This window comes from Lepisosteus platostomus, chromosome 4 (genome assembly GCF_059453375.1).
Source record: "Lepisosteus platostomus isolate fLepPlt1 chromosome 4, fLepPlt1.hap1, whole genome shotgun sequence".
Classification (NCBI taxonomy): domain Eukaryota; kingdom Metazoa; phylum Chordata; class Actinopteri; order Semionotiformes; family Lepisosteidae; genus Lepisosteus; species Lepisosteus platostomus.
In genome coordinates this window covers 18,285,854-18,311,622 of record NC_142614.1, presented here as the reverse complement: position 1 = coordinate 18,311,622, position 25,769 = coordinate 18,285,854, and the positions used below count along the sequence as shown (strand labels likewise).

The 25,769-nt window shown below is 38.9% G+C and overlaps 7 pseudogenes; all 7 read left to right on the top strand.

Moving 5' to 3' along the window:
* Positions 1 to 2,347: 2,347 nt before the first annotated feature.
* LOC148672862 (heat shock protein beta-11 pseudogene) lies at positions 2,348 to 3,461 on the top strand (annotated as a pseudogene).
* Positions 3,462 to 6,029: 2,568 nt separating this feature from the next.
* On the top strand, positions 6,030 to 7,153 carry LOC148672861 (heat shock protein beta-11 pseudogene; annotated as a pseudogene).
* A 2,568-nt stretch (positions 7,154 to 9,721) lies between these two features.
* On the top strand, positions 9,722 to 10,845 carry LOC148672860 (heat shock protein beta-11 pseudogene; annotated as a pseudogene).
* Positions 10,846 to 13,413: 2,568 nt separating this feature from the next.
* Positions 13,414 to 14,537, top strand: LOC148672859 (heat shock protein beta-11 pseudogene; annotated as a pseudogene).
* A 2,561-nt stretch (positions 14,538 to 17,098) lies between these two features.
* LOC148672858 (heat shock protein beta-11 pseudogene) lies at positions 17,099 to 18,230 on the top strand (annotated as a pseudogene).
* A 2,567-nt stretch (positions 18,231 to 20,797) lies between these two features.
* LOC148672857 (heat shock protein beta-11 pseudogene) lies at positions 20,798 to 21,922 on the top strand (annotated as a pseudogene).
* Positions 21,923 to 24,566: 2,644 nt separating this feature from the next.
* Positions 24,567 to 25,507, top strand: LOC148672856 (heat shock protein beta-11 pseudogene; annotated as a pseudogene).
* The last annotated feature ends 262 nt before the right edge of the window (positions 25,508 to 25,769 follow it).

Here is a 25,769-nt window from a genome sequence, read left to right as displayed (position 1 = left end):
AAAACATTCTCATAGTCCAGGTCGTAACATTCATCATTTTAGTGATGTGAAGGATTTTGTGTACAGAGGAAATTGTATTTTGTTTGTTTTATCACGAAATATTAAAAGCAATACAAATTTTGACAATAAAGCTGTGTTAGCTGTGTTAGTAGTCGTTATGTTGTGGAATAGTATAAGGACATAACACATTAAGCAAATGAAAAGAAGATACCCAGATGTAAAAAAAAATGTCAGGTAATGCTGAACATTTTAAAATAATGTATATCCTTCTCTGACATTTATTCACTGATGGCATCCTTCCTCAAAAAGTTAGGGTGCTTTGTGTTTGAGTTACAAGCTCTATTCTGAAATATTTCCCCTGAAATGTAACCTGGAAAAGAAGAATGAAATGAGAAAAATATTCTACATGAACTTGATGTATTTTCATATCTAGAAAATATTTTCAATTACCAATATCAATGAAACAGTATTTTTAAAAATTCTATCAATAAAAGTTTTATTCTTTAAATACTTTTTGTGTTGCGTTTTCTATTCTTTATCAGTATTTCTACATTTCTTTGCTGAAGGTGAAAGGAAAGCAGTTCACTGATTTCAGTGCAGCTGAGGAACAGCACTAAAAGGTGTCCCAAGAAAAAATTGTAAAAGACATTCATGTTAATTTCCCACAGTGAACCTTAAGATGACCAAAAACAATTCACAGTTTCAGCATGACGGATGTTTCTTAATGGAAAAACATTCTCATAGTCCAGGTCGTAACATTCATCATTCCAGTGATGTGAAGGATTTTGTGTACAGAGGAAATTGTATTTTGTTTGTTTTGTCGCGAAATATTAAAAGCAATACAAATTTTGACAATAAAGCTGTGTTAGCTGTGTTAGTAGTCGTTATGGTGTGGAATAGTATAAGGACATAACACATTAAGCAAATGAAAAGAAGATACCCAGATGTACTGTAAGAAAAAATGTCAGGTAATGCTGAACATTTTTAAATAATTTATATCCTTCTCTGACATTAATTCACTGATGGCATCCTTCCTCAAAAATTTAGGGTGCTTTGTGTTTGAGTTACAAGCTCTATTCTGAAATATTTCCCCTGAAATGTAACCTGGAAAAGAAGAATGAAATGAGAATAAATTTCACTTATGCTTTTGCTTTAATTATCATACAAGTATATTAAGTAAGTCGACAAACTAACACAACATTGACTAAACGAAAAGGTTCTGATCCCATTCATGATAGCTCACAGATGCAAAATCCTGCTTGTAAATGAGGATAATTTACAGTGTTTGCTAAGGAAATCAGTTCCTTTACAAAACATTTAGGAATACTTTCTATTAATGTCAATGTATTGAGAAGTCAATTCAATTCTGCACCCTGGGGCCATACGTATTCAAACTGAATAAAGAGAAATCGTTCTGTTGTAAAAAGGGTAGCAAAGGCTCTCAATCCATACATTCGAAACATTGCAGTTAACAATTTTACACACATGGCCTGACTGACTAAAAGTACAATATTATGCATGCTGATCTGTACATCGCATTTCATTTGAATTATAAAGTGCTGGTGTCTCATGTTCTGAATCCTAAAATTTGGTTTGAGAGGTGTATCACGTCGTCATATACAGGTACTTTTTTAGGGTTTAGTTGCAGTCACAACAATCACGTTTCCACATTGCTGTGGGGGTAATATTACTGCTCAGACTTGCTGGGTAATGATACATTGGCAGAAATGTGGAGAAATCACGTACTGCTTCGAAGGATTTCAGTGCACTGCAAGTTCTGAGAGAGGAAAGATAACAGCAAATCAGCTGCTGCTCTATTCACTCACTACCTGTTTTTCTCCATTCAGGAGAGTGAAGAAGGGACAATTGAATTTCACAGTCATGTTTAAGGCATCTGTATTCCTGGGATTTTCAAATGTCTTTTGCGTTTGAGCAGCTACAGTATGTAATGCAAAGACTCAATGAAATATTAAAGAGCAGAATGTTCAAAAATTAGTATTACAAAACTACACGCTTTCAAATTCCAGAACTAGAAAGTGACTTTTCTACATGCCAGAAACAGCAGCTCAATAATACCGTTAAAAGCAAATGCAACCTCCGACTGTCTCCACGCACACCACTATCATCACGCAGCATAACTGTTGCCTTACAGTGTTGCTATTGATGTTCTATGTGCTCAGACCTCTGCAATGTTGACCTATTCATTTTAAATACAAGTAGTCCGTAAAGCATTCGGCATTCTGACAGCACTTTCCTGCACTTCATGTTTTAGACTGAGAGTCAAATGACGCATTCACCTCCCTTCTTTCTCTTTCACACTAGAGGGCACCAGCAGTGACAGGAATGTTCATGAAGTGTCTGGAACTCTTAGCGGGAGGATATAAAAGCAGCGAGTCCTGACAGCTGAGGGAGAAAGAGGCTGATCACTAGACGCTGCAAACACTGCAAGCTCACAGCAAGAAGAAGCAAGACTGTCTGCACATTCACTGAAGATGCTGTGCTCTCATGTATTCCAGCCTGCTCTCAGCCCACTGGTGGATTTCCACTGGCCAGTACGCAGTCTCTGGCCACAGACCAGACCCCTCTTCCATCAGCTGGAGCAGGACATGCTCAGACAAATGCAAGAGATGAGGAGCGGTCTGGACTTGATGGATCAGCTTTATCAAGGGATCTTTAAAGAGACAGAGCGAGCTGCCCAAGGCCCAACCTTGACGGGGGTCCAGCCAGTCTCCTACGAGGTGGAGAACGAGGGAGAGCGCTTTGCTCTAACTCTGGACACAAAAGACTTTTCCCCAGAAGAGCTCTGTGTCAAGCAGGTGGGGAGGAAGCTGCAGGTGAGCGGGAAGCAGGAGAAGAAGCAGGAGGATGGAAAAGGCTCCTACTCTTACAGATGCCAGCAGTTCAGACAGGACTTTGTGCTGCCTGAAGGAGTGAATGCCGATGCGGTGACCTGCTCCCTGCGTGACGGCCGGCTCCAGATACAGGCTCCGAGGGTGGCGCTGCCCGGGGAGGGTGAGAGAATCCTGCCCATTGACAGCAGCCCTGCTGTGAAGACCCAGTTGGCCGAGAGCTCAGAGCTGGACAGCAGCACTGCAGACACACACAATCATCAGGAGAAAGAGGATTCTGCCAAAGACCGGCAGCAGTGAGAGCTGTGGACTGCACGGCCCTTGAGTTGGACACTGGATTTTTATTCTCAAGTTCTGCAATTTGATAGTATTGAAATGGGATTGTTATACTGCAGCAGTATGCATTTGACGTATTTGTTTCTTAAATGTTCGTCTTAAAGCATTTTACTTCAAGTTTCAAATGATTCCTTTCAGAATGTATTATATTTTGCCAATAGAAAAATATTCTACATGAACTTGATGTATTTTCATATCTAGAAAATATTTTCAATTACCAATATCAATGAAACATTATTTTTAAAAATTCTATCAATAAAAGTTTTATTCTTTAAATACTTTTTGTGTTGCGTTTTCTATTCTTTATCAGTATTTCTACATTTCTTTGCTGACTGAAAAATTCACAAGGTGCAAGGAAAGCAGATCACTGATTTCAGTGCAGCTGAGGAACAGCACTAAAAGGTGTCCCAAGAAACAATTGTAAAAGACATTCATGTTAATTTCCCACAGTGAACCTTAAGATGACCAAAAACAATTCACAGTTTCAGCATGATGGATGTTTCTTAATGGAAAAACATTCTCATAGTCCAGGTCGTAACATTCATCATTTTAGTGATGTGAAGGATTTTGTGTACAGAGGAAATTGTATTTTGTTTGTTTTATCACGAAATATTAAAAGCAATACAAATTTTGACAATAAAGCTGTGTTAGCTGTGTTAGTAGTCGTTATGTTGTGGAATAGTATAAGGACATAACACATTAAGCAAATGAAAAGAAGATACCCAGATGTAAAAAAAAATGTCAGGTAATGCTGAACATTTTAAAATAATGTATATCCTTCTCTGACATTTATTCACTGATGGCATCCTTCCTCAAAAAGTTAGGGTGCTTTGTGTTTGAGTTACAAGCTCTATTCTGAAATATTTCCCCTGAAATGTAACCTGGAAAAGAAGAATGAAATGAGAAAAATATTCTACATGAACTTGATGTATTTTCATATCTAGAAAATATTTTCAATTACCAATATCAATGAAACAGTATTTTTAAAAATTCTATCAATAAAAGTTTTATTCTTTAAATACTTTTTGTGTTGCGTTTTCTATTCTTTATCAGTATTTCTACATTTCTTTGCTGAAGGTGAAAGGAAAGCAGTTCACTGATTTCAGTGCAGCTGAGGAACAGCACTAAAAGGTGTCCCAAGAAAAAATTGTAAAAGACATTCATGTTAATTTCCCACAGTGAACCTTAAGATGACCAAAAACAATTCACAGTTTCAGCATGACGGATGTTTCTTAATGGAAAAACATTCTCATAGTCCAGGTCGTAACATTCATCATTCCAGTGATGTGAAGGATTTTGTGTACAGAGGAAATTGTATTTTGTTTGTTTTGTCGCGAAATATTAAAAGCAATACAAATTTTGACAATAAAGCTGTGTTAGCTGTGTTAGTAGTCGTTATGGTGTGGAATAGTATAAGGACATAACACATTAAGCAAATGAAAAGAAGATACCCAGATGTAAGAAAAAATGTCAGGTAATGCTGAACATTTTTAAATAATTTATATCCTTCTCTGACATTAATTCACTGATGGCATCCTTCCTCAAAAATTTAGGGTGCTTTGTGTTTGAGTTACAAGCTCTATTCTGAAATATTTCCCCTGAAATGTAACCTGGAAAAGAAGAATGAAATGAGAATAAATTTCACTTATGCTTTTGCTTTAATTATCATACAAGTATATTAAGTAAGTCGACAAACTAACACAACATTGACTAAACGAAAAGGTTCTGATCCCATTCATGATAGCTCACAGATGCAAAATCCTGCTTGTAAATGAGGATAATTTACAGTGTTTGCTAAGGAAATCAGTTCCTTTACAAAACATTTAGGAATACTTTCTATTAATGTCAATGTATTGAGAAGTCAATTCAATTCTGCACCCTGGGGCCATACGTATTCAAACTGAATAAAGAGAAATCGTTCTGTTGTAAAAAGGGTAGCAAAGGCTCTCAATCCATACATTCGAAACATTGCAGTTAACAATTTTACACACATGGCCTGACTGACTAAAAGTACAATATTATGCATGCTGATCTGTACATCACATTTCATTTGAATTATAAAGTGCTGGTGTCTCGTGTTCTGAATCCTAAAATTTGGTTTGAGAGGTGTATCACGTCGTCATATACAGGTACTTTTTTTAGGGTTTAGTTGCAGTCACAACAATCACGTTTCCACATTGCTGTGGGGGTAATATTACTGCTCAGACTTGCTGGGTAATGATACATTGGCAGAAATGTGGAGAAATCACGTACTGCTTCGAAGGATTTCAGTGCACTGCAAGTTCTGAGAGAGGAAAGATAACAGCAAATCAGCTGCTGCTCTATTCACTCACTACCTGTTTTTCTCCATTCAGGAGAGTGAAGAAGGGACAATTGAATTTCACAGTCATGTTTAAGGCATCTGTATTCCTGGGATTTTCAAATGTCTTTTGCGTTTGAGCAGCTACAGTATGTAATGCAAAGACTCAATGAAATATTAAAGAGCAGAATGTTCAAAAATTAGTACTACAAAACTACACGCTTTCAAATTCCAGAACTAGAAAGTGACTTGTCTACATGCCAGAAACAGCAGCTCAATAATACCGTTAAAAGCAAATGCAACCTCCGACTGTCTCCACGCACACCACTATCATCACGCAGCATAACTGTTGCCTTACAGTGTTGCTATTGATGTTCTATGTGCTCAGACCTCTGCAATGTTGACCTATTCATTTTAAATACAAGTAGTCCGTAAAGCATTCGGCATTCTGACAGCACTTTCCTGCACTTCCTGTTTTAGACTGAGAGTCAAATGACGCATTCACCTCCCTTCTTTCTCTTTCACACTAGAGGGCACCAGCAGTGACAGGAATGTTCATGAAGTGTCTGGAACTCTTAGCGGGAGGATATAAAAGCAGCGAGTCCTGACAGCTGAGGGAGAAAGAGGCTGATCACTAGACGCTGCAAACACTGCAAGCTCACAGCAAGAAGAAGCAAGACTGTCTGCACATTCACTGAAGATGCTGTGCTCTCATGTATTCCAGCCTGCTCTCAGCCCACTGGTGGATTTCCACTGGCCAGTACGCAGTCTCTGGCCACAGACCAGACCCCTCTTCCATCAGCTGGAGCAGGACATGCTCAGACAAATGCAAGAGATGAGGAGCGGTCTGGACTTGATGGATCAGCTTTATCAAGGGATCTTTAAAGAGACAGAGCGAGCTGCCCAAGGCCCAACCTTGACGGGGGTCCAGCCAGTCTCCTACGAGGTGGAGAACGAGGGAGAGCGCTTTGCTCTAACTCTGGACACAAAAGACTTTTCCCCAGAAGAGCTCTGTGTCAAGCAGGTGGGGAGGAAGCTGCAGGTGAGCGGGAAGCAGGAGAAGAAGCCGGAGGATGGAAAAGGCTCCTACTCTTACAGATGCCAGCAGTTCAGACAGGACTTTGTGCTGCCTGAAGGAGTGAATGCCGATGCGGTGACCTGCTCCCTGCGTGACGGCCGGCTCCAGATACAGGCTCCGAGGGTGGCGCTGCCCGGGGAGGGTGAGAGAATCCTGCCCATTGACAGCAGCCCTGCTGTGAAGACCCAGTTGGCCGAGAGCTCAGAGCTGGACAGCAGCACTGCAGACACACACAATCATCAGGAGAAAGAGGATTCTGCCAAAGACCGGCAGCAGTGAGAGCTGTGGACTGCACGGCCCTTGAGTTGGACACTGGATTTTTATTCTCAAGTTCTGCAATTTGATAGTATTGAAATGGGATTGTTATACTGCAGCAGTATGCATTTGACGTATTTGTTTCTTAAATGTTCGTCTTAAAGCATTTTACTTCAAGTTTCAAATGATTCCTTTCAGAATGTATTATATTTTGCCAATAGAAAAATATTCTACATGAACTTGATGTATTTTCATATCTAGAAAATATTTTCAATTACCAATATCAATGAAACATTATTTTTAAAAATTCTATCAATAAAAGTTTTATTCTTTAAATACTTTTTGTGTTGCGTTTTCTATTCTTTATCAGTATTTCTACATTTCTTTGCTGACTGAAAAATTCACAAGGTGCAAGGAAAGCAGATCACTGATTTCAGTGCAGCTGAGGAACAGCACTAAAAGGTGTCCCAAGAAACAATTGTAAAAGACATTCATGTTAATTTCCCACAGTGAACCTTAAGATGACCAAAAACAATTCACAGTTTCAGCATGATGGATGTTTCTTAATGGAAAAACATTCTCATAGTCCAGGTCGTAACATTCATCATTTTAGTGATGTGAAGGATTTTGTGTACAGAGGAAATTGTATTTTGTTTGTTTTATCACGAAATATTAAAAGCAATACAAATTTTGACAATAAAGCTGTGTTAGCTGTGTTAGTAGTCGTTATGTTGTGGAATAGTATAAGGACATAACACATTAAGCAAATGAAAAGAAGATACCCAGATGTAAAAAAAAATGTCAGGTAATGCTGAACATTTTAAAATAATGTATATCCTTCTCTGACATTTATTCACTGATGGCATCCTTCCTCAAAAAGTTAGGGTGCTTTGTGTTTGAGTTACAAGCTCTATTCTGAAATATTTCCCCTGAAATGTAACCTGGAAAAGAAGAATGAAATGAGAAAAATATTCTACATGAACTTGATGTATTTTCATATCTAGAAAATATTTTCAATTACCAATATCAATGAAACAGTATTTTTAAAAATTCTATCAATAAAAGTTTTATTCTTTAAATACTTTTTGTGTTGCGTTTTCTATTCTTTATCAGTATTTCTACATTTCTTTGCTGAAGGTGAAAGGAAAGCAGTTCACTGATTTCAGTGCAGCTGAGGAACAGCACTAAAAGGTGTCCCAAGAAAAAATTGTAAAAGACATTCATGTTAATTTCCCACAGTGAACCTTAAGATGACCAAAAACAATTCACAGTTTCAGCATGACGGATGTTTCTTAATGGAAAAACATTCTCATAGTCCAGGTCGTAACATTCATCATTCCAGTGATGTGAAGGATTTTGTGTACAGAGGAAATTGTATTTTGTTTGTTTTGTCGCGAAATATTAAAAGCAATACAAATTTTGACAATAAAGCTGTGTTAGCTGTGTTAGTAGTCGTTATGGTGTGGAATAGTATAAGGACATAACACATTAAGCAAATGAAAAGAAGATACCCAGATGTAAGAAAAAATGTCAGGTAATGCTGAACATTTTTAAATAATTTATATCCTTCTCTGACATTAATTCACTGATGGCATCCTTCCTCAAAAATTTAGGGTGCTTTGTGTTTGAGTTACAAGCTCTATTCTGAAATATTTCCCCTGAAATGTAACCTGGAAAAGAAGAATGAAATGAGAATAAATTTCACTTATGCTTTTGCTTTAATTATCATACAAGTATATTAAGTAAGTCGACAAACTAACACAACATTGACTAAACGAAAAGGTTCTGATCCCATTCATGATAGCTCACAGATGCAAAATCCTGCTTGTAAATGAGGATAATTTACAGTGTTTGCTAAGGAAATCAGTTCCTTTACAAAACATTTAGGAATACTTTCTATTAATGTCAATGTATTGAGAAGTCAATTCAATTCTGCACCCTGGGGCCATACGTATTCAAACTGAATAAAGAGAAATCGTTCTGTTGTAAAAAGGGTAGCAAAGGCTCTCAATCCATACATTCGAAACATTGCAGTTAACAATTTTACACACATGGCCTGACTGACTAAAAGTACAATATTATGCATGCTGATCTGTACATCACATTTCATTTGAATTATAAAGTGCTGGTGTCTCGTGTTCTGAATCCTAAAATTTGGTTTGAGAGGTGTATCACGTCGTCATATACAGGTACTTTTTTTAGGGTTTAGTTGCAGTCACAACAATCACGTTTCCACATTGCTGTGGGGGTAATATTACTGCTCAGACTTGCTGGGTAATGATACATTGGCAGAAATGTGGAGAAATCACGTACTGCTTCGAAGGATTTCAGTGCACTGCAAGTTCTGAGAGAGGAAAGATAACAGCAAATCAGCTGCTGCTCTATTCACTCACTACCTGTTTTTCTCCATTCAGGAGAGTGAAGAAGGGACAATTGAATTTCACAGTCATGTTTAAGGCATCTGTATTCCTGGGATTTTCAAATGTCTTTTGCGTTTGAGCAGCTACAGTATGTAATGCAAAGACTCAATGAAATATTAAAGAGCAGAATGTTCAAAAATTAGTACTACAAAACTACACGCTTTCAAATTCCAGAACTAGAAAGTGACTTGTCTACATGCCAGAAACAGCAGCTCAATAATACCGTTAAAAGCAAATGCAACCTCCGACTGTCTCCACGCACACCACTATCATCACGCAGCATAACTGTTGCCTTACAGTGTTGCTATTGATGTTCTATGTGCTCAGACCTCTGCAATGTTGACCTATTCATTTTAAATACAAGTAGTCCGTAAAGCATTCGGCATTCTGACAGCACTTTCCTGCACTTCCTGTTTTAGACTGAGAGTCAAATGACGCATTCACCTCCCTTCTTTCTCTTTCACACTAGAGGGCACCAGCAGTGACAGGAATGTTCATGAAGTGTCTGGAACTCTTAGCGGGAGGATATAAAAGCAGCGAGTCCTGACAGCTGAGGGAGAAAGAGGCTGATCACTAGACGCTGCAAACACTGCAAGCTCACAGCAAGAAGAAGCAAGACTGTCTGCACATTCACTGAAGATGCTGTGCTCTCATGTATTCCAGCCTGCTCTCAGCCCACTGGTGGATTTCCACTGGCCAGTACGCAGTCTCTGGCCACAGACCAGACCCCTCTTCCATCAGCTGGAGCAGGACATGCTCAGACAAATGCAAGAGATGAGGAGCGGTCTGGACTTGATGGATCAGCTTTATCAAGGGATCTTTAAAGAGACAGAGCGAGCTGCCCAAGGCCCAACCTTGACGGGGGTCCAGCCAGTCTCCTACGAGGTGGAGAACGAGGGAGAGCGCTTTGCTCTAACTCTGGACACAAAAGACTTTTCCCCAGAAGAGCTCTGTGTCAAGCAGGTGGGGAGGAAGCTGCAGGTGAGCGGGAAGCAGGAGAAGAAGCCGGAGGATGGAAAAGGCTCCTACTCTTACAGATGCCAGCAGTTCAGACAGGACTTTGTGCTGCCTGAAGGAGTGAATGCCGATGCGGTGACCTGCTCCCTGCGTGACGGCCGGCTCCAGATACAGGCTCCGAGGGTGGCGCTGCCCGGGGAGGGTGAGAGAATCCTGCCCATTGACAGCAGCCCTGCTGTGAAGACCCAGTTGGCCGAGAGCTCAGAGCTGGACAGCAGCACTGCAGACACACACAATCATCAGGAGAAAGAGGATTCTGCCAAAGACCGGCAGCAGTGAGAGCTGTGGACTGCACGGCCCTTGAGTTGGACACTGGATTTTTATTCTCAAGTTCTGCAATTTGATAGTATTGAAATGGGATTGTTATACTGCAGCAGTATGCATTTGACGTATTTGTTTCTTAAATGTTCGTCTTAAAGCATTTTACTTCAAGTTTCAAATGATTCCTTTCAGAATGTATTATATTTTGCCAATAGAAAAATATTCTACATGAACTTGATGTATTTTCATATCTAGAAAATATTTTCAATTACCAATATCAATGAAACATTATTTTTAAAAATTCTATCAATAAAAGTTTTATTCTTTAAATACTTTTTGTGTTGCGTTTTCTATTCTTTATCAGTATTTCTACATTTCTTTGCTGACTGAAAAATTCACAAGGTGCAAGGAAAGCAGATCACTGATTTCAGTGCAGCTGAGGAACAGCACTAAAAGGTGTCCCAAGAAACAATTGTAAAAGACATTCATGTTAATTTCCCACAGTGAACCTTAAGATGACCAAAAACAATTCACAGTTTCAGCATGATGGATGTTTCTTAATGGAAAAACATTCTCATAGTCCAGGTCGTAACATTCATCATTTTAGTGATGTGAAGGATTTTGTGTACAGAGGAAATTGTATTTTGTTTGTTTTATCACGAAATATTAAAAGCAATACAAATTTTGACAATAAAGCTGTGTTAGCTGTGTTAGTAGTCGTTATGTTGTGGAATAGTATAAGGACATAACACATTAAGCAAATGAAAAGAAGATACCCAGATGTAAAAAAAAATGTCAGGTAATGCAGAACATTTTAAAATAATGTATATCCTTCTCTGACATTTATTCACTGATGGCATCCTTCCTCAAAAAGTTAGGGTGCTTTGTGTTTGAGTTACAAGCTCTATTCTGAAATATTTCCCCTGAAATGTAACCTGGAAAAGAAGAATGAAATGAGAAAAATATTCTACATGAACTTGATGTATTTTCATATCTAGAAAATATTTTCAATTACCAATATCAATGAAACAGTATTTTTAAAAATTCTATCAATAAAAGTTTTATTCTTTAAATACTTTTTGTGTTGCGTTTTCTATTCTTTATCAGTATTTCTACATTTCTTTGCTGAAGGTGAAAGGAAAGCAGTTCACTGATTTCAGTGCAGCTGAGGAACAGCACTAAAAGGTGTCCCAAGAAAAAATTGTAAAAGACATTCATGTTAATTTCCCACAGTGAACCTTAAGATGACCAAAAACAATTCACAGTTTCAGCATGACGGATGTTTCTTAATGGAAAAACATTCTCATAGTCCAGGTCGTAACATTCATCATTCCAGTGATGTGAAGGATTTTGTGTACAGAGGAAATTGTATTTTGTTTGTTTTGTCGCGAAATATTAAAAGCAATACAAATTTTGACAATAAAGCTGTGTTAGCTGTGTTAGTAGTCGTTATGGTGTGGAATAGTATAAGGACATAACACATTAAGCAAATGAAAAGAAGATACCCAGATGTAAGAAAAAATGTCAGGTAATGCTGAACATTTTTAAATAATTTATATCCTTCTCTGACATTAATTCACTGATGGCATCCTTCCTCAAAAATTTAGAGTGCTTTGTGTTTGAGTTACAAGCTCTATTCTGAAATATTTCCCCTGAAATGTAACCTGGAAAAGAAGAATGAAATGAGAATAAATTTCACTTATGCTTTTGCTTTAATTATCATACAAGTATATTAAGTAAGTCGACAAACTAACACAACATTGACTAAACGAAAAGGTTCTGATCCCATTCATGATAGCTCACAGATGCAAAATCCTGCTTGTAAATGAGGATAATTTACAGTGTTTGCTAAGGAAATCAGTTCCTTTACAAAACATTTAGGAATACTTTCTATTAATGTCAATGTATTGAGAAGTCAATTCAATTCTGCACCCTGGGGCCATACGTATTCAAACTGAATAAAGAGAAATCGTTCTGTTGTAAAAAGGGTAGCAAAGGCTCTCAATCCATACATTCGAAACATTGCAGTTAACAATTTTACACACATGGCCTGACTGACTAAAAGTACAATATTATGCATGCTGATCTGTACATCACATTTCATTTGAATTATAAAGTGCTGGTGTCTCGTGTTCTGAATCCTAAAATTTGGTTTGAGAGGTGTATCACGTTGTCATATACAGGTACTTTTTTTAGGGTTTAGTTGCAGTCACAACAATCACGTTTCCACATTGCTGTGGGGGTAATATTACTGCTCAGACTTGCTGGGTAATGATACATTGGCAGAAATGTGGAGAAATCATGTACTGCTTCGAAGGATTTCAGTGCACTGCAAGTTCTGAGAGAGGAAAGATAACAGCAAATCAGCTGCTGCTCTATTCACTCACTACCTGTTTTTCTCCATTCAGGAGAGTGAAGAAGGGACAATTGAATTTCACAGTCATGTTTAAGGCATCTGTATTCCTGGGATTTTCAAATGTCTTTTGCGTTTGAGCAGCTACAGTATGTAATGCAAAGACTCAATGAAATATTAAAGAGCAGAATGTTCAAAAATTAGTACTACAAAACTACACGCTTTCAAATTCCAGAACTAGAAAGTGACTTGTCTACATGCCAGAAACAGCAGCTCAATAATACCGTTAAAAGCAAATGCAACCTCCGACTGTCTCCACGCACACCACTATCATCACGCAGCATAACTGTTGCCTTACAGTGTTGCTATTGATGTTCTATGTGCTCAGACCTCTGCAATGTTGACCTATTCATTTTAAATACAAGTAGTCCGTAAAGCATTCGGCATTCTGACAGCACTTTCCTGCACTTCCTGTTTTAGACTGAGAGTCAAATGACGCATTCACCTCCCTTCTTTCTCTTTCACACTAGAGGGCACCAGCAGTGACAGGAATGTTCATGAAGTGTCTGGAACTCTTAGCGGGAGGATATAAAAGCAGCGAGTCCTGACAGCTGAGGGAGAAAGAGGCTGATCACTAGACGCTGCAAACACTGCAAGCTCACAGCAAGAAGAAGCAAGACTGTCTGCACATTCACTGAAGATGCTGTGCTCTCATGTATTCCAGCCTGCTCTCAGCCCACTGGTGGATTTCCACTGGCCAGTACGCAGTCTCTGGCCACAGACCAGACCCCTCTTCCATCAGCTGGAGCAGGACATGCTCAGACAAATGCAAGAGATGAGGAGCGGTCTGGACTTGATGGATCAGCTTTATCAAGGGATCTTTAAAGAGACAGAGCGAGCTGCCCAAGGCCCAACCTTGACGGGGGTCCAGCCAGTCTCCTACGAGGTGGAGAACGAGGGAGAGCGCTTTGCTCTAACTCTGGACACAAAAGACTTTTCCCCAGAAGAGCTCTGTGTCAAGCAGGTGGGGAGGAAGCTGCAGGTGAGCGGGAAGCAGGAGAAGAAGCCGGAGGATGGAAAAGGCTCCTACTCTTACAGATGCCAGCAGTTCAGACAGGACTTTGTGCTGCCTGAAGGAGTGAATGCCGATGCGGTGACCTGCTCCCTGCGTGACGGCCGGCTCCAGATACAGGCTCCGAGGGTGGCGCTGCCCGGGGAGGGTGAGAGAATCCTGCCCATTGACAGCAGCCCTGCTGTGAAGACCCAGTTGGCCGAGAGCTCAGAGCTGGACAGCAGCACTGCAGACACACACAATCATCAGGAGAAAGAGGATTCTGCCAAAGACCGGCAGCAGTGAGAGCTGTGGACTGCACGGCCCTTGAGTTGGACACTGGATTTTTATTCTCAAGTTCTGCAATTTGATAGTATTGAAATGGGATTGTTATACTGCAGCAGTATGCATTTGACGTATTTGTTTCTTAAATGTTCGTCTTAAAGCATTTTACTTCAAGTTTCAAATGATTCCTTTCAGAATGTATTATATTTTGCCAATAGAAAAATATTCTACATGAACTTGATGTATTTTCATATCTAGAAAATATTTTCAATTACCAATATCAATGAAACATTATTTTTAAAAATTCTATCAATAAAAGTTTTATTCTTTAAATACTTTTTGTGTTGCGTTTTCTATTCTTTATCAGTATTTCTACATTTCTTTGCTGACTGAAAAATTCACAAGGTGCAAGGAAAGCAGATCACTGATTTCAGTGCAGCTGAGGAACAGCACTAAAAGGTGTCCCAAGAAACAATTGTAAAAGACATTCATGTTAATTTCCCACAGTGAACCTTAAGATGACCAAAAACAATTCACAGTTTCAGCATGATGGATGTTTCTTAATGGAAAAACATTCTCATAGTCCAGGTCGTAACATTCATCATTTTAGTGATGTGAAGGATTTTGTGTACAGAGGAAATTGTATTTTGTTTGTTTTATCACGAAATATTAAAAGCAATACAAATTTTGACAATAAAGCTGTGTTAGCTGTGTTAGTAGTCGTTATGTTGTGGAATAGTATAAGGACATAACACATTAAGCAAATGAAAAGAAGATACCCAGATGTAAAAAAAAAATGTCAGGTAATGCTGAACATTTTAAAATAATGTATATCCTTCTCTGACATTTATTCACTGATGGCATCCTTCCTCAAAAAGTTAGGGTGCTTTGTGTTTGAGTTACAAGCTCTATTCTGAAATATTTCCCCTGAAATGTAACCTGGAAAAGAAGAATGAAATGAGAAAAATATTCTACATGAACTTGATGTATTTTCATATCTAGAAAATATTTTCAATTACCAATATCAATGAAACAGTATTTTTAAAAATTCTATCAATAAAAGTTTTATTCTTTAAATACTTTTTGTGTTGCGTTTTCTATTCTTTATCAGTATTTCTACATTTCTTTGCTGAAGGTGAAAGGAAAGCAGTTCACTGATTTCAGTGCAGCTGAGGAACAGCACTAAAAGGTGTCCCAAGAAAAAATTGTAAAAGACATTCATGTTAATTTCCCACAGTGAACCTTAAGATGACCAAAAACAATTCACAGTTTCAGCATGACGGATGTTTCTTAATGGAAAAACATTCTCATAGTCCAGGTCGTAACATTCATCATTCCAGTGATGTGAAGGATTTTGTGTACAGAGGAAATTGTATTTTGTTTGTTTTGTCGCGAAATATTAAAAGCAATACAAATTTTGACAATAAAGCTGTGTTAGCTGTGTTAGTAGTCGTTATGGTGTGGAATAGTATAAGGACATAACACATTAAGCAAATGAAAAGAAGATACCCAGATGTAAGAAAAAATGTCAGGTAATGCTGAACATTTTTAAATAATTTATATCCTTCTCTGACATTAATTCACTGATGGCATCCTTCCTCAAAAATTTAGGGTGCTTTGTGTTTGAGTTACAAGCTCTATTCTGAAATATTTCCCCTGAAATGTAACCTGGAAAAGAAGAATGAAATGAGAATAAATTTCACTTATGCTTTTGCTTTAATTATCATACAAGTATATTAAGTAAGTCGACAAACTAACACAACATTGACTAAACGAAAAGGTTCTGATCCCATTCATGATAGCTCACAGATGCAAAATCCTGCTTGTAAATGAGGATAATTTACAGTGTTTGCTAAGGAAATCAGTTCCTTTACAAAACATTTAGGAATACTTTCTATTAATGTCAATGTATTGAGAAGTCAATTCAATTCTGCACCCTGGGGCCATACGTATTCAAACTGAATAAAGAGAAATCGTTCTGTTGTAAAAAGGGTAGCAAAGGCTCTCAATCCATACATTCGAAACATTGCAGTTAACAATTTTACACACATGGCCTGACTGACTAAAAGTACAATATTATGCATGCTGATCTGTACATCACATTTCATTTGAATTATAAAGTGCTGGTGTCTCGTGTTCTGAATCCTAAAATTTGGTTTGAGAGGTGTATCACGTTGTCATATACAGGTACTTTTTTTAGGGTTTAGTTGCAGTCACAACAATCACGTTTCCACATTGCTGTGGGGGTAATATTACTGCTCAGACTTGCTGGGTAATGATACATTGGCAGAAATGTGGAGAAATCACGTACTGCTTCGAAGGATTTCAGTGCACTGCAAGTTCTGAGAGAGGAAAGATAACAGCAAATCAGCTGCTGCTCTATTCACTCACTACCTGTTTTTCTCCATTCAGGAGAGTGAAGAAGGGACAATTGAATTTCACAGTCATGTTTAAGGCATCTGTATTCCTGGGATTTTCAAATGTCTTTTGCGTTTGAGCAGCTACAGTATGTAATGCAAAGACTCAATGAAATATTAAAGAGCAGAATGTTCAAAAATTAGTACTACAAAACTACACGCTTTCAAATTCCAGAACTAGAAAGTGACTTTTCTACATGCCAGAAACAGCAGCTCAATAATACCGTTAAAAGCAAATGCAACCTCCGACTGTCTCCACGCACACCACTATCATCACGCAGCATAACTGTTGCCTTACAGTGTTGCTATTGATGTTCTATGTGCTCAGACCTCTGCAATGTTGACCTATTCATTTTAAATACAAGTAGTCCGTAAAGCATTCGGCATTCTGACAGCACTTTCCTGCACTTCCTGTTTTAGACTGAGAGTCAAATGACGCATTCACCTCCCTTCTTTCTCTTTCACACTAGAGGGCACCAGCAGTGACAGGAATGTTCATGAAGTGTCTGGAACTCTTAGCGGGAGGATATAAAAGCAGCGAGTCCTGACAGCTGAGGGAGAAAGAGGCTGATCACTAGACGCTGCAAACACTGCAAGCTCACAGCAAGAAGAAGCAAGACTGTCTGCACATTCACTGAAGATGCTGTGCTCTCATGTATTCCAGCCTGCTCTCAGCCCACTGGTGGATTTCCACTGGCCAGTACGCAGTCTCTGGCCACAGACCAGACCCCTCTTCCATCAGCTGGAGCAGGACATGCTCAGACAAATGCAAGAGATGAGGAGCGGTCTGGACTTGATGGATCAGCTTTATCAAGGGATCTTTAAAGAGACAGAGCGAGCTGCCCAAGGCCCAACCTTGACGGGGGTCCAGCCAGTCTCCTACGAGGTGGAGAACGAGGGAGAGCGCTTTGCTCTAACTCTGGACACAAAAGACTTTTCCCCAGAAGAGCTCTGTGTCAAGCAGGTGGGGAGGAAGCTGCAGGTGAGCGGGAAGCAGGAGAAGAAGCCGGAGGATGGAAAAGGCTCCTACTCTTACAGATGCCAGCAGTTCAGACAGGACTTTGTGCTGCCTGAAGGAGTGAATGCCGATGCGGTGACCTGCTCCCTGCGTGACGGCCGGCTCCAGATACAGGCTCCGAGGGTGGCGCTGCCCGGGGAGGGTGAGAGAATCCTGCCCATTGACAGCAGCCCTGCTGTGAAGACCCAGTTAGCCGAGAGCTCAGAGCTGGACAGCAGCACTGCAGACACACACAATCATCAGGAGAAAGAGGATTCTGCCAAAGACCGGCAGCAGTGAGAGCTGTGGACTGCACGGCCCTTGAGTTGGACACTGGATTTTTATTCTCAAGTTCTGCAATTTGATAGTATTGAAATGGGATTGTTATACTGCAGCAGTATGCATTTGACGTATTTGTTTCTTAAATGTTCGTCTTAAAGCATTTTACTTCAAGTTTCAAATGATTCCTTTCAGAATGTATTATATTTTGCCAATAGAAAAATATTCTACATGAACTTGATGTATTTTCATATCTAGAAAATATTTTCAATTACCAATATCAATGAAACATTATTTTTAAAAATTCTATCAATAAAAGTTTTATTCTTTAAATACTTTTTGTGTTGCGTTTTCTATTCTTTATCAGTATTTCTACATTTCTTTGCTGACTGAAAAATTCACAAGGTGCAAGGAAAGCAGATCACTGATTTCAGTGCAGCTGAGGAACAGCACTAAAAGGTGTCCCAAGAAACAATTGTAAAAGACATTCATGTTAATTTCCCACAGTGAACCTTAAGATGACCAAAAACAATTCACAGTTTCAGCATGATGGATGTTTCTTAATGGAAAAACATTCTCATAGTCCAGGTCGTAACATTCATCATTTTAGTGATGTGAAGGATTTTGTGTACAGAGGAAATTGTATTTTGTTTGTTTTATCACGAAATATTAAAAGCAATACAAATTTTGACAATAAAGCTGTGTTAGCTGTGTTAGTAGTCGTTATGTTGTGGAATAGTATAAGGACATAACACATTAAGCAAATGAAAAGAAGATACCCAGATGTAAAAAAAAATGTCAGGTAATGCTGAACATTTTAAAATAATGTATATCCTTCTCTGACATTTATTCACTGATGGCATCCTTCCTCAAAAAGTTAGGGTGCTTTGTGTTTGAGTTACAAGCTCTATTCTGAAATATTTCCCCTGAAATGTAACCTGGAAAAGAAGAATGAAATGAGAAAAATATTCTACATGAACTTGATGTATTTTCATATCTAGAAAATATTTTCAATTACCAATATCAATGAAACAGTATTTTTAAAAATTCTATCAATAAAAGTTTTATTCTTTAAATACTTTTTGTGTTGCGTTTTCTATTCTTTATCAGTATTTCTACATTTCTTTGCTGAAGGTGAAAGGAAAGCAGTTCACTGATTTCAGTGCAGCTGAGGAACAGCACTAAAAGGTGTCCCAAGAAAAAATTGTAAAAGACATTCATGTTAATTTCCCACAGTGAACCTTAAGATGACCAAAAACAATTCACAGTTTCAGCATGACGGATGTTTCTTAATGGAAAAACATTCTCATAGTCCAGGTCGTAACATTCATCATTCCAGTGATGTGAAGGATTTTGTGTACAGAGGAAATTGTATTTTGTTTGTTTTGTCGCGAAATATTAAAAGCAATACAAATTTTGACAATAAAGCTGTGTTAGCTGTGTTAGTAGTCGTTATGGTGTGGAATAGTATAAGGACATAACACATTAAGCAAATGAAAAGAAGATACCCAGATGTAAGAAAAAATGTCAGGTAATGCTGAACATTTTTAAATAATTTATATCCTTCTCTGACATTAATTCACTGATGGCATCCTTCCTCAAAAATTTAGGGTGCTTTGTGTTTGAGTTACAAGCTCTATTCTGAAATATTTCCCCTGAAATGTAACCTGGAAAAGAAGAATGAAATGAGAATAAATTTCACTTATGCTTTTGCTTTAATTATCATACAAGTATATTAAGTAAGTCGACAAACTAACACAACATTGACTAAACGAAAAGGTTCTGATCCCATTCATGATAGCTCACAGATGCAAAATCCTGCTTGTAAATGAGGATAATTTACAGTGTTTGCTAAGGAAATCAGTTCCTTTACAAAACATTTAGGAATACTTTCTATTAATGTCAATGTATTGAGAAGTCAATTCAATTCTGCACCCTGGGGCCATACGTATTCAAACTGAATAAAGAGAAATCGTTCTGTTGTAAAAAGGGTAGCAAAGGCTCTCAATCCATACATTCGAAACATTGCAGTTAACAATTTTACACACATGGCCTGACTGACTAAAAGTACAATATTATGCATGCTGATCTGTACATCACATTTCATTTGAATTATAAAGTGCTGGTGTCTCGTGTTCTGAATCCTAAAATTTGGTTTGAGAGGTGTATCACGTTGTCATATACAGGTACTTTTTTTAGGGTTTAGTTGCAGTCACAACAATCCCGTTTCCACATTGCTGTGGGGGTAATATTACTGCTCAGACTTGCTGGGTAATGATACATTGGCAGAAATGTGGAGAAATCACGTACTGCTTCGAAGGATTTCAGTGCACTGCAAGTTCTGAGAGAGGAAAGATAACAGCAAATCAGCTGCTGCTCTATTCACTCACTACCTGTTTTTCTCCATTCAGGAGAGTGAAGAAGGGACAATTGAATTTCACAGTCATGTTTAAGGCATCTGTATTCCTGGGATTTTCAAATGTCTTTTGCGTTTGAGCAGCTACAGTATGTAATGCAAAGACTCAATGAAATATTAAAGAGCAGAATGTTCAAAAATTAGTACTACAAAACTACACGCTTTCAAATTCCAGAACTAGAAAGTGACTTGTCTACATGCCAGAAACAGCAGCTCAATAATACCGTTAAAAGCAAATGCAACCTCCGACTGTCTCCACGCACACCACTATCATCACGCAGCATAACTGTTGCCTTACAGTGTTGCTATTGATGTTCTATGTGCTCAGACCTCTGCAATGTTGACCTATTCATTTTAAATACAAGTAGTCCGTAAAGCATTCGGCATTCTGACAGCACTTTCCTGCACTTCCTGTTTTAGACTGAGAGTCAAATGACGCATTCACCTCCCTTCTTTCTCTTTCACACTAGAGGGCACCAGCAGTGACAGGAATGTTCATGAAGTGTCTGGAACTCTTAGCGGGAGGATATAAAAGCAGCGAGTCCTGACAGCTGAGGGAGAAAGAGGCTGATCACTAGACGCTGCAAACACTGCAAGCTCACAGCAAGAAGAAGCAAGACTGTCTGCACATTCACTGAAGATGCTGTGCTCTCATGTATTCCAGCCTGCTCTCAGCCCACTGGTGGATTTCCACTGGCCAGTACGCAGTCTCTGGCCACAGACCAGACCCCTCTTCCATCAGCTGGAGCAGGACATGCTCAGACAAATGCAAGAGATGAGGAGCGGTCTGGACTTGATGGATCAGCTTTATCAAGGGATCTTTAAAGAGACAGAGCGAGCTGCCCAAGGCCCAACCTTGACGGGGGTCCAGCCAGTCTCCTACGAGGTGGAGAACGAGGGAGAGCGCTTTGCTCTAACTCTGGACACAAAAGACTTTTCCCCAGAAGAGCTCTGTGTCAAGCAGGTGGGGAGGAAGCTGCAGGTGAGCGGGAAGCAGGAGAAGAAGCCGGAGGATGGAAAAGGCTCCTACTCTTACAGATGCCAGCAGTTCAGACAGGACTTTGTGCTGCCTGAAGGAGTGAATGCCGATGCGGTGACCTGCTCCCTGCGTGACGGCCGGCTCCAGATACAGGCTCCGAGGGTGGCGCTGCCCGGGGAGGGTGAGAGAATCCTGCCCATTGACAGCAGCCCTGCTGTGAAGACCCAGTTGGCCGAGAGCTCAGAGCTGGACAGCAGCACTGCAGACACACACAATCATCAGGAGAAAGAGGATTCTGCCAAAGACCGGCAGCAGTGAGAGCTGTGGACTGCACGGCCCTTGAGTTGGACACTGGATTTTTATTCTCAAGTTCTGCAATTTGATAGTATTGAAATGGGATTGTTATACTGCAGCAGTATGCATTTGACGTATTTGTTTCTTAAATGTTCGTCTTAAAGCATTTTACTTCAAGTTTCAAATGATTCCTTTCAGAATGTATTATATTTTGCCAATAGAAAAATATTCTACATGAACTTGATGTATTTTCATATCTAGAAAATATTTTCAATTACCAATATCAATGAAACATTATTTTTAAAAATTCTATCAATAAAAGTTTTATTCTTTAAATACTTTTTGTGTTGCGTTTTCTATTCTTTATCAGTATTTCTACATTTCTTTGCTGACTGAAAAATTCACAAGGTGCAAGGAAAGCAGATCACTGATTTCAGTGCAGCTGAGGAACAGCACTAAAAGGTGTCCCAAGAAACAATTGTAAAAGACATTCATGTTAATTTCCCACAGTGAACCTTAAGATGACCAAAAACAATTCACAGTTTCAGCATGATGGATGTTTCTTAATGGAAAAACATTCTCATAGTCCAGGTCGTAACATTCATCATTTTAGTGATGTGAAGGATTTTGTGTACAGAGGAAATTGTATTTTGTTTGTTTTATCACGAAATATTAAAAGCAATACAAATTTTGACAATAAAGCTGTGTTAGCTGTGTTAGTAGTCGTTATGTTGTGGAATAGTATAAGGACATAACACATTAAGCAAATGAAAAGAAGATACCCAGATGTAAAAAAAAATGTCAGGTAATGCTGAACATTTTAAAATAATGTATATCCTTCTCTGACATTTATTCACTGATGGCATCCTTCCTCAAAAAGTTAGGGTGCTTTGTGTTTGAGTTACAAGCTCTATTCTGAAATATTTCCCCTGAAATGTAACCTGGAAAAGAAGAATGAAATGAGAAAAATATTCTACATGAACTTGATGTATTTTCATATCTAGAAAATATTTTCAATTACCAATATCAATGAAACAGTATTTTTAAAAATTCTATCAATAAAAGTTTTATTCTTTAAATACTTTTTGTGTTGCGTTTTCTATTCTTTATCAGTATTTCTACATTTCTTTGCTGAAGGTGAAAGGAAAGCAGTTCACTGATTTCAGTGCAGCTGAGGAACAGCACTAAAAGGTGTCCCAAGAAAAAATTGTAAAAGACATTCATGTTAATTTCCCACAGTGAACCTTAAGATGACCAAAAACAATTCACAGTTTCAGCATGACGGATGTTTCTTAATGGAAAAACATTCTCATAGTCCAGGTCGTAACATTCATCATTCCAGTGATGTGAAGGATTTTGTGTACAGAGGAAATTGTATTTTGTTTGTTTTGTCGCGAAATATTAAAAGCAATACAAATTTTGACAATAAAGCTGTGTTAGCTGTGTTAGTAGTCGTTATGGTGTGGAATAGTATAAGGACATAACACATTAAGCAAATGAAAAGAAGATACCCAGATGTAAGAAAAAATGTCAGGTAATGCTGAACATTTTTAAATAATTTATATCCTTCTCTGACATTAATTCACTGATGGCATCCTTCCTCAAAAATTTAGGGTGCTTTGTGTTTGAGTTACAAGCTCTATTCTGAAATATTTCCCCTGAAATGTAACCTGGAAAAGAAGAATGAAATGAGAATAAATTTCACTTATGCTTTTGCTTTAATTATCATACAAGTATATTAAGTAAGTCGACAAACTAACACAACATTGACTAAACGAAAAGGTTCTGATCCCATTCATGATAGCTCACAGATGCAAAATCCTGCTTGTAAATGAGGATAATTTACAGTGTTTGCTAAGGAAATCAGTTCCTTTACAAAACATTTAGGAATACTTTCTATTAATGTCAATGTATTGAGAAGTCAATTCAATTCTGCACCCTGGGGCCATACGTATTCAAACTGAATAAAGAGAAATCGTTCTGTTGTAAAAAGGGTAGCAAAGGCTCTCAATCCATACATTCGAAACATTGCAGTTAACAATTTTACACACATGGCCTGACTGACTAAAAGTACAATATTATGCATGCTGATCTGTACATCACATTTCATTTGAATTATAAAGTGCTGGTGTCTCGTGTTCTGAATCCTAAAATTTGGTTTGAGAGGTGTATCACGTCGTCATATACAGGTACTTTTTTTAGGGTTTAGTTGCAGTCACAACAATCACGTTTCCACATTGCTGTGGGGGTAATATTACTGCTCAGACTTGCTGGGTAATGATACATTGGCAGAAATGTGGAGAAATCACGTACTGCTTCGAAGGATTTCAGTGCACTGCAAGTTCTGAGAGAGGAAAGATAACAGCAAATCAGCTGCTGCTCTATTCACTCACTACCTGTTTTTCTCCATTCAGGAGAGTGAAGAAGGGACAATTGAATTTCACAGTCATGTTTAAGGCATCTGTATTCCTGGGATTTTCAAATGTCTTTTGCGTTTGAGCAGCTACAGTATGTAATGCAAAGACTCAATGAAATATTAAAGAGCAGAATGTTCAAAAATTAGTACTACAAAACTACACGCTTTCAAATTCCAGAACTAGAAAGTGACTTGTCTACATGCCAGAAACAGCAGCTCAATAATACCGTTAAAAGCAAATGCAACCTCCGACTGTCTCCACGCACACCACTATCATCACGCAGCATAACTGTTGCCTTACAGTGTTGCTATTGATGTTCTATGTGCTCAGACCTCTGCAATGTTGACCTATTCATTTTAAATACAAGTAGTCCGTAAAGCATTCGGCATTCTGACAGCACTTTCCTGCACTTCCTGTTTTAGACTGAGAGTCAAATGACGCATTCACCTCCCTTCTTTCTCTTTCACACTAGAGGGCACCAGCAGTGACAGGAATGTTCATGAAGTGTCTGGAACTCTTAGCGGGAGGATATAAAAGCAGCGAGTCCTGACGGCTGAGGGAGAAAGAGGCTGATCACTAGACGCTGCAAACACTGCAAGCTCACAGCAAGAAGAAGCAAGACTGTCTGCACATTCACTGAAGATGCTGTGCTCTCATGTATTCCAGCCTGCTGTCAGCCCACTGGTGGATTTCCACTGGCCAGTACGCAGTCTCTGGCCACAGACCAGACCCCTCTTCCATCAGCTGGAGCAGGACATGCTCAGACAAATGCAAGAGATGAGGAGCGGTCTGGACTTGATGGATCAGCTTTATCAAGGGATCTTTAAAGAGACAGAGCGAGCTGCCCAAGGCCCAACTTGACGGGGGTCCAGCCAGTCTCCTACGAGGTGGAGAACGAGGGAGAGCGCTTTGCTCTAACTCTGGATGCAAAAGACTTTTCCCCAGAAGAGCTCTGTGTCAAGCAGGTGGGGAGGAAGCTGCAGGTGAGCGGGAAGCAGGAGAAGAAGCAGGAGGATGGAAAAGGCTCCTACTCTTACAGATGCCAGCAGTTCAGACAGGACTTTGTGCTGCCTGAAGGAGTGAATGCCGATGCGGTGACCTGCTCCCTGCGTGACGGCCGGCTCCAGATACAGGCTCCGAGGGTGGCGCTGCCTGGGGAGGGTGAGAGAATCCTGCCCATTGACAGCAGCCCTGCTGTGAAGACCCAGTTGGCCGAGAGCTCAGAGCTGGACAGCAGCACTGCAGACACACACAATCATCAGGAGAAAGAGGATTCTGCCAAAGACCGGCAGCAGTGAGAGCTGTGGACTGCACGGCCCTTGAGTTGGACACTGGATTTTTATTCTCAAGTTCTGCAATTTGATAGTATAGAAATGGGATTGTTATACTGCAGCAGTATGCATTTGATGTATTTTTTTCTTAAATGTTCGTCTTAAAGCATTTTACTTCAAGTTTCAAATGATTCCTTTCAGAATGTATTATATTTTGCCAATAGAAAAATATTCTACATCAATCACCAATATCAATGAAACATTATTTTTTAAATTCTATCAATAAAATGTTTTATTCTTAAAATACTTTTTGTGTTGCGTTTCTATTCTTTATCTGTATTTCTACATTTCTTTGCTGACTGAAAAATTCACAAGGTGCAAGGAAAGCAGTTCACTGATTTCAGTACAGCTGAGGAACAGCACTAAAAGGTGTCCCAAGAAAAATTAATAAAAGATATTCATGTTAATTTCCCACAGTGAACCTTAGGCTGACCA